Source organism: Mandrillus leucophaeus, unplaced genomic scaffold (assembly GCF_000951045.1).
Source record: "Mandrillus leucophaeus isolate KB7577 unplaced genomic scaffold, Mleu.le_1.0 Scaffold255, whole genome shotgun sequence".
Lineage (NCBI taxonomy): Eukaryota > Metazoa > Chordata > Mammalia > Primates > Cercopithecidae > Mandrillus > Mandrillus leucophaeus.
In genome coordinates this window covers 2,141,589-2,152,576 of record NW_012102643.1, presented here as the reverse complement: position 1 = coordinate 2,152,576, position 10,988 = coordinate 2,141,589, and the positions used below count along the sequence as shown (strand labels likewise).

Genomic DNA, 10,988 nt, shown 5'->3' with positions numbered 1-10,988 from the left:
AGGCTGGTCTCAACCTCAGGTGGTCAGCCTGTCTTGGCCTCCCAAAGTTCTAGGATTACAGGCATGAGCCACCGCACCTGGCCAAACTTTCTCTTTCTTTTGAGACAAGGTCTTGCTCTGTCGCCCAGGCTGGAGCACATCAGTGTGATCACGGTTCACTGCAGCCTCGACCTCCCAGGCTCAAGTTATCCTCCCACCTCAGCCTCCTGAGTAGCCCACAGGTGCATGCCACCACACCTGGCTAACTTTTTTTATTGTTGTGAAGAAAGGAGGAGGGAGAGGGGAGTCTCATTATCTTGCCCAGGCTGGTCTCAAACTCCTGGACTCAAGCAAGCCTCCCACCTTGGCCTCCCAAAGTGCTGGGATTACAGGCATGAGCAATGATGCCCAGTCATCTGTAAACTTTCAAACTTCGCCTTGTATCAGGTCACCTGGGGATCTCATGCAGGTGAGGCAGATTCTGATTCAGTATGTCTGTGGTCTGGCCCGAGATTCTGCATTTCTGACTAGCTCCCAGGTGATGCCAATGCTGCCAGTCCATGAGTTACACTTTCAGTAGCAAGCCATTAGACAACATTCCCATCTTTCCTGACCCTCACTGCAGTGATGACTTTAAAAACAGGTGAAGTCAGGCTCATCAGGGCCTTGGATGCCAGGCTAAGGAATTCAGCGTTTATTCTGGAGGCACTAGGGAGCTGGGTGCTGGGTGCTAGAGGGGCTGAGCTATTGCAAAAACAGGAGGGAGGTGGCAAGGCTGAAGCTCAGGCAGAGGCAGTGGGAATGCAGAGGATGGTGGTGTCCTGGGCTGAACTGTGTTCCCCCCAAAAAATTCAGTGTTGAAACTTTAACCCCTAGTACTTCAGAAGGTGACTGTTATTTGGAGATAGGGTATTTAAAGAGGTAATTAAGTTAAAATGAGGTCATGGAAATGGGCCTTAATCCAATATGACTGGTGTCCTTAAGAAGAGGAAATTAGGACACAGATATGCACAGAGGGGAGAACATGCGAAGACAAGGAAAGTAGATGGCCATCTACAGACCAAGGAAGGGGGGCTCAGAAGAAACCAGCCCCGCCAGCACCTTGATCTAGGACTTCTGCCTCCAGAACTATGAGAAAATATATTTCTGTTGTTTAAGCCACCCATCTGTGGGACTTTGTTATGGCAATCCAAGCAAGCAAATAAATACAGAGGGGCTGGATTAAAGAGGACTGTCCAGGTTGTCAGTTACTTGAATGTCATTGTCGGGGGCTACTGGATTCTGTACAGGTGATTTGGAAATTGGGAAGGCCTGGGAAGAGAAGCCATGAATAGGAAGCTGGAGGAGGGGCCCAGCGGGAGGAGCAGGGCTGGGGAGGACTGGATTTGGACCAGGTTACATTGGAGGTGCCACTGGGACCTTGGCAGGTGCTATCCAGGAGGCTGAGGCTGGGCATGATGGCTTTCGAGTATAATCCAGCACTTTGGGAGCCCAAGGCGGGTCGATCACCTACGGTTGGGAGGTTGGGACCAGCCTGGCTAACATGGTGAAACCTCGTCTCTACTAAAAATTCAAAAATTAGCTGGGTGTGGTGGCACATGCTTGTAGTTCCAGCTACTTGGGAGGCTGAGGCAGGAGAATCGCTTGAACCCGGGAGGCGAAGCAGAGGGAGACTCTGAGAAAGAAAGAAAGAAGGAAGGAAGGAAGGAAAGAAAGAAAGAAAGAAAAGAAAGCAAATTGGAGGAGGAGCCCAGAGGGAGGAGCAGGGCTGGGGAGGACTGGATTTGGACCAGGTTACACTGGAGGTGCCACTGGGACCTCGGCAGGTGCTATCCAGGGGACTTTAGGAAATGAGGCCAGTGGTGCTTTCCGTTAAACCAGGCACTCAGGTGGTGAGAAGAAGGAAGAGAACAGTCCTGTGTTAGTGGGGGCCCTGGGTTTTAAATAAGCAAAACCGGCTCAGGCTAACTTAAGTAAAAAGGAATGTACTGAAGAGATTTCTGGAGGCTCACAGCAGCGATGTGAAGGCTCAAGGCCAAGCTTGGAAGGTGAGCTGGAGTCAAGGGAGACTGCTCTGCAGTGGGCATGATCAGGAACGCGTAGCAGGGCCAGCCTGGGAGGACCCTCAGGACTGCTGGGCTCTGCTCATACATCAATCCAGCAGTCTCCTAAGATTCAGAGATCTGGGGCAAGCATCCTATGGCCCACGCCCAGTCACATGTCTGCATCCTTGATGCCCAGGGGAGGTTTCCAGTGGGAGGATGCCTCTCCGTCCCTGGAAGACTAAAGATGGCTGCACACTCTGTGATACTGCTTCCGTGGAGAATTGGGCTCTATCTTCCTCTCCTGGCCTGTGACTGCTTTGGCCAATAGAATACAGTGGATGTGACACTATGCCAGCTTCAGGCCCAGACTTTAAGGGAACTGGCAGCTTCTGCCTTGACCTCTGGGAGCCCTGAGTCACTCCGTAAGAAGACTGACTGGAGAGACCACATGGAGATTACATGGGGAAGGGAGAAGGGCCCACTGCAGCCCAGCCTTCCAGCTAGCTCTTCCAAGACCCCAGTGTTTTATATATTTTTTTTTCTTTTTTCTTTTAGAGATGGGGGTCTTGCTATGTTGCCCAGGCTGGTCTCAAACTCCTGGGCTCAAGAGATCCTCCCACCTCGCCCTCCCAAAGTGCTGGGATTACAGGCATGAGTTACCGCACCAGCTGACCCCCATGTTTTAAAATGTACCCGGGATTTTGTTTTTATTCAGGTATGGCAAGGCCAACAGATCAGGAGATGACTGTTATTGAAAGACAGTTGGTTACCCACAGTTCTCAAGAGAAGGGGGCATGCCATGTCACACAGGGTCACATGGGGAAGCACCAGGGTCAGTCAGGAGGCAGAAGGAGGAAGGGGGAAGTGTGGGCCAGAGCCTTCGTTGTGGTTTTAGGGGGAAGGAATAGGCAAGGCAGGGTAGACCAGCTGGATGGATTTAGGACTGGTTAGTTTGAACAATTCCCTTGGGTTCTGGGCTATAGGGGTGGTCCCTAGTTGTCTAGTACCTGAGCAGGATGATCTAGGATGGGGGATAGCATCCTGAACTGCAGGAGCTGGTAAAAGGAGGTAGGAGGTGGATGGGGGTTATGAACTCAAGATTGGTTGGTTTGCACATTAAGAGGTGCCCCCAGGCAAGATTGCCATCTCTAGGAATTCGCTGTCCCTAGGAGGGGCAGTCCCTCTTCAGGTGCATAAGGCCCCTGGATGTCAAAGCATCATAAAATACAGAAAAGGAAAAACATGATTAATACGCCAGGCATGGTGACTCACACCTGCAATCCCAGCACTTTGGGAGGCTAAGGCAGGAGGATCACTTGAGCCCAGGAGTTTGACACAAATCTGAGCAACATAGTGAGACCCCATCTCTACCAAAAACAAACAAAAAATTTGCTGGGTATGGTGTTGCACGCCTGTAGTAGCAGCTACTCAGGAGGCTGGGGCAGGAGGATCACTTAAGCCCAGGAGTTAGGGGCTGCCATGAGCTATGTTTGTGCCACTGCACTCCAGCCTGGGCGACAAAGTGAGACTCTGACTCAAAAAATAAAAAACAAAATCATGATGAATCCATCCAGGAATGGGAGTAAAACACCTTGGACTTTCCAGTCCACACTGAGCCACCAGCTGACTCCCCCAGCTGAGGCCTCAGGCATCATAGAGCAGAAGGAGCAGCCCTGCTGTGTTCTGTCCAAATTTCTGACCTACAGAATAGTGAGATACAGTCACAATAAATTGTTGTTTCAGAGTCTTTAAATTTCGAGGCCGTTTGTCATACAGGTGTAGATTTCTGGAACCCCTCCAGCCCCCAAGACTCACTCATTAGCAGATTTCTTCCCAATCTCAGAAGTGACTTGGGAAAGATAATTTCCTGATTGGTTGAAGACATGACTCCTACGACCATATAATGAGCTTAATTTTAACTCCCATTACAAAGATGAAGAAACTGAGGTTCAGGGAGGGAAAGTCATTTACCCAAGGTCACGCAGTACAAATCCAGGTCTGCCAGATTCCAGCATCCAGCCCCTTCCACTGCACCAGCTGTCACCTAGTTGGCCTCTTCATGAAGCCCATGGTTGGAGCTGAGAGAGCCTTACGGTCGGTCTCCAAACCAGGCCCCGCATGAATCTCACCCGCCCCCTTTCCTTGTGCTCCCCGTGTTTTCCTATTGGAGAAATCCCGAATTGCCTCTCATCAGGAGCTGGGCTGGAACTGCTACTTCCAGACCCTGGGAAGCTTCGAGTGCTTCCCTTCTGCTGGCTTTCCTTGCATCCACGCAGAGACTGTGCCATCTTCCCTGCATCCCAGTGTCCCCGGCTTCAGGTGTATCAAAGTCCCAGCGCTGTGTGAAGTTCAGGTTCGAACACATCTCAGCAGGCTTTGTGAATACATTAGTTTTTGTTTTCCCCTAACATGCCACAGGGATGGGGGAAATGGGAGGGGGCACTGGAATTTAATATGCAAATATATGCAAATCACATCTAAATGAGGGTGTCCCAGGATTAATGGAAAGAACAGGCAATCAGAGCAGGCCCAGCCCAGCCTGCAGCCCTGGGGCTCTGCGGCAGCACAGTCGGAAATGACTCTCCCGGGAGGGTGTCTTGGGCTCTTTTTCAGAGCGTGTTCTTTGAAGCAATGTCTCCGCAGCACAGGGGAAGGAAGAGCTGCGGAAATTGGTTCTGGATACTTCCTGACAAAGTGTGCTCAATTGCTTCAACTATGTTGGGGGTGGGTGGGAGAGAGGGGGTAGAATCTCTGAACCTCTCAGTGAACACAGCCAGCAGCGACTGTCCCTGTCAGTGATTTCTAAACCAAAGGAGCTTGCTAACATCTACTTCCAGATCATACTGATTACTAAATCAGAATCTCTTGAGAATCTTTGTTTTTTAAAAGTCCCCGGCCTTAGGAAATACTGACACAAACCAGGGGTTCTTAATCTGGAGACTCTTACAGGTTCGGAGGCCCCATATAGCAATGTTATTAACCCTTCCTGCATATTAGAATCACTGAGGCTTAAAAAAAATCCCCAATGCTCAGGCTGCACCCTAGACCAATTAAGTCAGAATCTGTACGAGGGGAGGTGAAAGTCAGGCATCAGTATTCAAAAGAAAATCCCAACTGATTCCAATGTGCAGTCAAATTTGAGAAGCATTGCTGAACAGGATTCCCATGAGACACTTGTTATTACCTGTGCTTGCTTTGGGGCTATCATTAGCTGCGGACCCGCCACCCGGTGCCACCTTCAGGAGACCCTCCTTCTAGGACGGGGACCATAGTCAGGATTGGTGTTCAGCCGGTATGCACTGGTATGGCAGCATTGGTTGTAAAAATACTGAAATATGGCTGGGTGCAGTGGCTCATGCCTATAATCCCAGTACTTTGGGAAGCTGAGGCAGGTGGATAACTTGAGCCCATGATTTTGAGACCAGCCCGGGCAACATGGCAAACCCACTTCTATAAAAATTGCAAAAACTAGCCATGTGTGGTGGAGCCTGCCTGTGGTCCCAGCTACTTGGGAGGCAGAGGTGGGAGGATCACTTGAGCCTGGCGGGCACAGGTTGCAGTGAGCCGTGACTGTGCCGCTGCACTCCAGCTTGGGCAACAGAGTGAGACCCTGTCTCAAAAATAAAATAAAATACTGACATATTTCCCCATCCACTTGTAACTGGGGTTGCTTTGAACATTCTAAGTTCAAAGCATCACCCTCCCCATCTCCCCAGACCCTGGACCTAATCAATTCTGACTAGTTAGGGCTCCTGAGGAGGTTGTTAAATATTTGAACATCACCCCCTGCTATAATATAATAGTAGTGAGAAGCACCCGCTTTATATAGTCAGAAAGGCCTAGATTCCCACTAGATTTTGGTATGAGCTGTGTGGCTTTTGGACAAGTGGCTTCATCTCTCTGAACCTCAGTTTCCTCATCTGGAAATGGGGTCAAATGCCCTCCCTATCAGCGTAGGGATGAAGCTGCACTAAAGCAGAGGTTGCAAACTCAGCATGCATCAGAATTACTTGGCTGGGCCGGGCGCAGTAGCTCACGCCTGTAGTTCCAGCACTTTGGGAGGCCGAGGCCAGTGGATCACCTGAGGTCAGGAGTTCGAGACCAGCCTGGCCAACATAGTGAGATCCCCCTCCCCGTCTCTACTAAAAATACAAAAATTAGCAGGGCATGGCCACACGCACCTGTAGTCCCAGTTGCTCAAAAGGCTGAAGCAGGAGAATTGCCTGAACCTGGGAGGTGGAGGTTGCAGTGAGCCGAGATCATGCCACTGCCTTCCAGCCTGGGTGACAGAACAAGACTGTCTCAAAGAAAAAAAAAAAGGCCAGGTGTGGTGGCTTATGCCTGTAATCCCAGCACTTTGGGAGGCCGAGGTGGGCAGATCAAGAGGTCAGGAGTTCAAGACCAGCCTGGCCAATATAGTGAAACCCCGTCTCTACTAAAAAATACAAAAATTAGCCGGGCATGGTGGTGGGCCCCTGTAGTCCCAGCTACTCAAGAGGCTGAGGCAGAAGAATTGCTTGAACCTAGGAGGCGGAGGTTGCAGTGAGCGGAGATCGTGCCACTGCACTCCAGCCTGGGCGACAGAGCAAGACTCCCTGTCAAAAACAAACAAACAAACAAACAAACAAAAACTTTGGCTTGTTAGGTCAAAGATTTCTGGGCCCCACCCCGGAGTTCTGATTCAATCGTTTTGGGATGGGGAGGATTTGTGTGTCTAAGTTCTCAGGTGCTGCAGAGGCTTCTGGTCCTGGGACCATAGTTTGAGAACCATTGAACTGGAAGATGTATGAGAAAGTGGGCTGTGCCAAGAGTAGAGGCTCAACCCAGGCTTGGAAAAGGGTCAAAATATGTGCCAGTTTCCTGTGTGCCACATGGACTTCTCCCCGCTGAGCCATTCCCCAGGGTTCTCTCCATCCATTTGCCCAGTAGGGACTGAGCCCCTGCTGAATGTTTAACCTTGAATTTATCGAAGATTAAGTCCTCTTCCCACCACTTCCCCATTGTGAGCAGGACCAGATTTACACCTTTAGTGGCTGTGATTACTGAAAATATGGTGCCCCTCCCATCTGTTGTCCAAAGTAAAACAACACCAAACCCTGAAATGACTTTATGAAAAGAACAATAGAGAACTGATTTTTTTCCCCCCAAGCTGGCTACTTTGAGGATTTTTTCCAAATATCAAAAACAGTATTTTATTTAATTAATTAATTTATTTTTTGAGACAGAGTCTCCGGAGTCTCTGTCTGTCCCCCAGGTTGGAGAGCAGTAGCGTGATCTCAGCTCACCACAACCTCTGCCTCCTGGGTTCAAGTGATTCTCCTGCTTCAGCCTCCCGAGTAGCTAGTATTACAGGAGTGCACCACCATACCCAGCTTATTTTTGTGTTTTTAGTAGAGACGGGGTTTCACCACGTTGGCCAGGCTGGTCTTCAACTCCTGATCATAGGTGATCCACCTCCCTCTGCCTCCTAAAGTGCTGGGATTACAGGTGTGAGCCACCGCACCCAGCCAAAATCAATATTTTAAATGTATATTTTGGGACTGCACCTGCTTTGCTGGGACCCCAAGCATATTCTTATCTGCTAGCGGGCAACCCAATGTCAAAGGAACTGGTCCTAGGCCCACTCTCTTTCACCTTCATTTTCATGTCTCTCCCTCCACAGCACCATCCCTTCTTGTAGACAAGAACCTCTCACCTTAAATAAAACTCCACTTGAGGCTAGGCACCGTGGCTCACACACGTAGTCTTAGCACTTTGGGAGGCTGAGGCGGGTGGACTGCTTGAGGCCAGGAGTTCGAGACCAGCCTGGGTAACATGGTGAAACCCTGTCTCTACAAAAAACCAAAAATTAGCTGAGATTGATGGAGCACACCTGTAGTCTCAGATACTCGGAAGGCTGAGGTGGGAGGATGGCTTGAACCCGGAGGCGGAAGCTGCAGTGAGCCTAGATCACATCACTGCATTCCAGCCTGGGTGACAGAGTGAGACCCTGTCTCAAAAAACAAAAACAAACAAACAAACAAAAACAAAACAAAACAAAAACCAAAAAAACCCTCCACTTGACTGTTCTCTGCCCTGCCAGCTACCTTACTCTTATTTTCCTTTTTTATCTCCCACTTTCTTTTTCCTACAGATTCCAGCCAAATACCTCACATCTGTTCCCTCTGTTGCTTCCTAAACATAACTCCTCCAGCCTGGCTTCTGGGCAACCATCCCCCGCTGCCCCTAGACTGCTGCCCCCATGGACTTCCTTTTTGCTAGAGCCAGTGACCTAATAGCACGCGACTTGGAGTCAGAAGGCCTAGGCAGCTCTGTCACTCACCAGCTGTGTGACCGTGAGAAACTTAAAGCACTTCTCTGAGCTATGGGTATGAATGTTAATTTGTAAAGCTGAGATGAGAGCACTAGAGTAACAGAATCATAATAGCTAAACTTTGTGTGTGTGTGTGTGTGTGTGTGTGTGTGTGTGTGTGTGTACCTGCTAAGAGCCAGGCACTGTGCTGAGAATTTGCAATGTATAATCACATTTAATCCCCACTACAACACCTCCAAATGAGGTCTGCTTCTTTCCCCACTTTACAAATGAGAAAATGGAGGCATAGAGAGGTAAAGTGATTTGCCTAAAGTCCAACAGCCCATAAATGATAGGTACTGGAATATGAACCCAGGAGGTCTGATTACAAAATTTATGCCCCATGACTTCCTTACTGACGGTGCTCAGTACAGATAAGTGGGAGGTGTGACTTAGTGTTAATAGGGACTCTAAGAATCTGTGTGGGAATTGCCATTCCCCTGAAGCTAGGGATGGGAGGTGTGTTTGTGGGTGGGGGGTGGGGTACTTGAGTGATGCTCTTCCCTGAGGCAATGTTTTGCAGGATACGCACTTTTCTGCTTCATCTCAGACTTCAGTGTCTCCTCCACATCCTGCCAGAGTCTCTCTGGCCTGGCTGCCCCTCCCTTCTCTGGCAGGTTTGGGAGAAGAGGCTTGGAGTTCCCCCATCCTAGATAGCAGGACAGATTCCTCATCTCGTGAGGCTGACCCTGGTCTGAGGGCCTGTTATTAATAGTGGCCTGCAGGGCTGTCTCATCCAGCTAGTGACTCAGGGCTCCAGGGTCAGCATCCTCCCCATCCTGATGGAGCTACCTCAGTGAGGGGCTTAGAGTCCAAGCTATGATTCTACTTGAGAGTATATCCTGTTCTCTGCCTGCACTCTCAGGATCTTGGCTAAACTCTGTTGTGGTATTAAAAAGAAAGGCTGGGGGAAGTGGGGAAGGGGATGTGGTAACCAGAACCACTTCCTGCCATTGCAGTGTTGAAAGCCAAGCTCTGTCCAAGTTCCCCTTGATGGGGGTTGGGGAGCTAGGAGGTAAAGGAGGAAGTTGATAGGAGTGCGGGGGCGGTTAAGAAAAGGAGGATTCTTATTTGGATTGACTCCAGGAATCAAGATCTGGATTTCCTGGCTGCTCTCTCCCTGCTCCCATTTGGTAAAAAACAGCGGCTGTCCTGGAGGTGGTCCTAATTAGCATAGCATTGAACACTTATTACCATGTGCTAGGCAATTTATATTTGCTAACTCTTTGAGCCTTACAACCACCCCATGAAGGAAGCACTATTATTACTCCAATTTTACAGATGGGGAAACTGAGGCACTGAAATGGTTGTGTCAATTGCCCTTTTCACACAGCAAGTCAGTGGTAGAGCTGAGATTTGAACTTAGGCAGCCTGGCTCCAGAGTGCAGGCTCTTGCTCTGTGACCACTCTGAGCCTCAGTTTCCTCATTGCATGATGAGGGTAATTGGAATACATAAATACACCTTCCCTTCGTGATGCCTGACTCTCTGGTAAATTAATTATTCATCCAATTTCTCCCCATGCTGAACTCTCAGATCCATGAACAATGAGACAAATGCTATCTTGGTCACTACTTGTATTCCCAATTCTTAGCGCAGTAATTGGCCCAGAAAAACTCAACAAGAATGTGTTGAGTAAATGCTCTTTAAAAGGTTTGAAGATCATCAACAATGGTTTGAGCATCTGATAAAAGTTTTAGACCCTTTACATAGAAAAATCAACGTTTACCAGTAACTGGGGGTAAGTCTGCCCCTCCCACTCAACCAGGGTACATTTGGCAATGTTTGGTAACATTTCTGGTTGTCACAACTGGCAGGGGGAGGTGCTACTGGCATCCAGTGGGTAGAGGTCAGGGACGCTGCTAAACATCCTACAATGCACACGACAGCCCCAAGTGTCAATAGTTCTAAGTTTGAGATGTGTGACATACATACATAGATATGTATTCGTATGTCATATTTGGTACCATTGATGGAAAGTTGGGGGTAGTTAATGGATTTTCCTAAAAGCCCGTGTCTGCCACCCAGATGAAGATCTTCCAGATTGGAGGATCTCTTCCTCTAAAATCATGTTGCTCTATGACCTCACATTCCCGAGTCTAGAATCTAGTTCCTCCTGGGTCCCCTGACCTAGCCTCTGATTCCCTAAATGCCTGGGCCTCCTCTCTTACCTTCAGTGGGTAGCAAGGGATCAGAGGAGAAGGATCCAGGTTTTATGTGCTGCCCCCATCACTACATTCACCTATCCACTTCTATACCTGGGTCATCACAATTCCCTGTAAATGGTAATAAAGATGAAAAGCTTCAGAACGAGGCAGTTCCGGGCTTGAACCCTAGTTCTGTGGATTAACTTGCTCTGTGATCACAGGCAAATTCCTTAACTCTCTGAGCCTTAGTTTCCCCCTCTGAAAACAGGAGGGATACTCATTAAACTTACATTACAGGTGGTGAGAATGAAACAAGAGACTTACAGAGAACTTATTACGGTGCTTGACACAGTAAATCTCAAAAAATGCATTATTGGCCGGGCGTGGTGGCTCACACCTGTAATCCCAGCACTTTGGGAGGCCGAGGTGGGCGGATCACGAGGTCAGGAGATCGAGACCATCCTGG

The 10,988-nt window shown here is 49.1% G+C and overlaps 1 long non-coding RNA gene across 1 annotated transcript in view; it reads right to left on the bottom strand.

Moving 5' to 3' along the window:
• The window catches only part of LOC105542293, a 22,859-nt gene extending 20,727 nt beyond the window's left edge, over positions 1-2,132 (bottom strand). The window contains exons 1-2 of the long non-coding RNA XR_001006448.1: positions 1,798-2,132; positions 15-1,398 (exon numbers count right to left, since the gene is read on the bottom strand). This is a non-coding gene — a long non-coding RNA (uncharacterized LOC105542293). The remainder of the gene's footprint in view (positions 1-14; positions 1,399-1,797) is intronic.
• Positions 2,133-10,988: the final 8,856 nt, after the last annotated feature.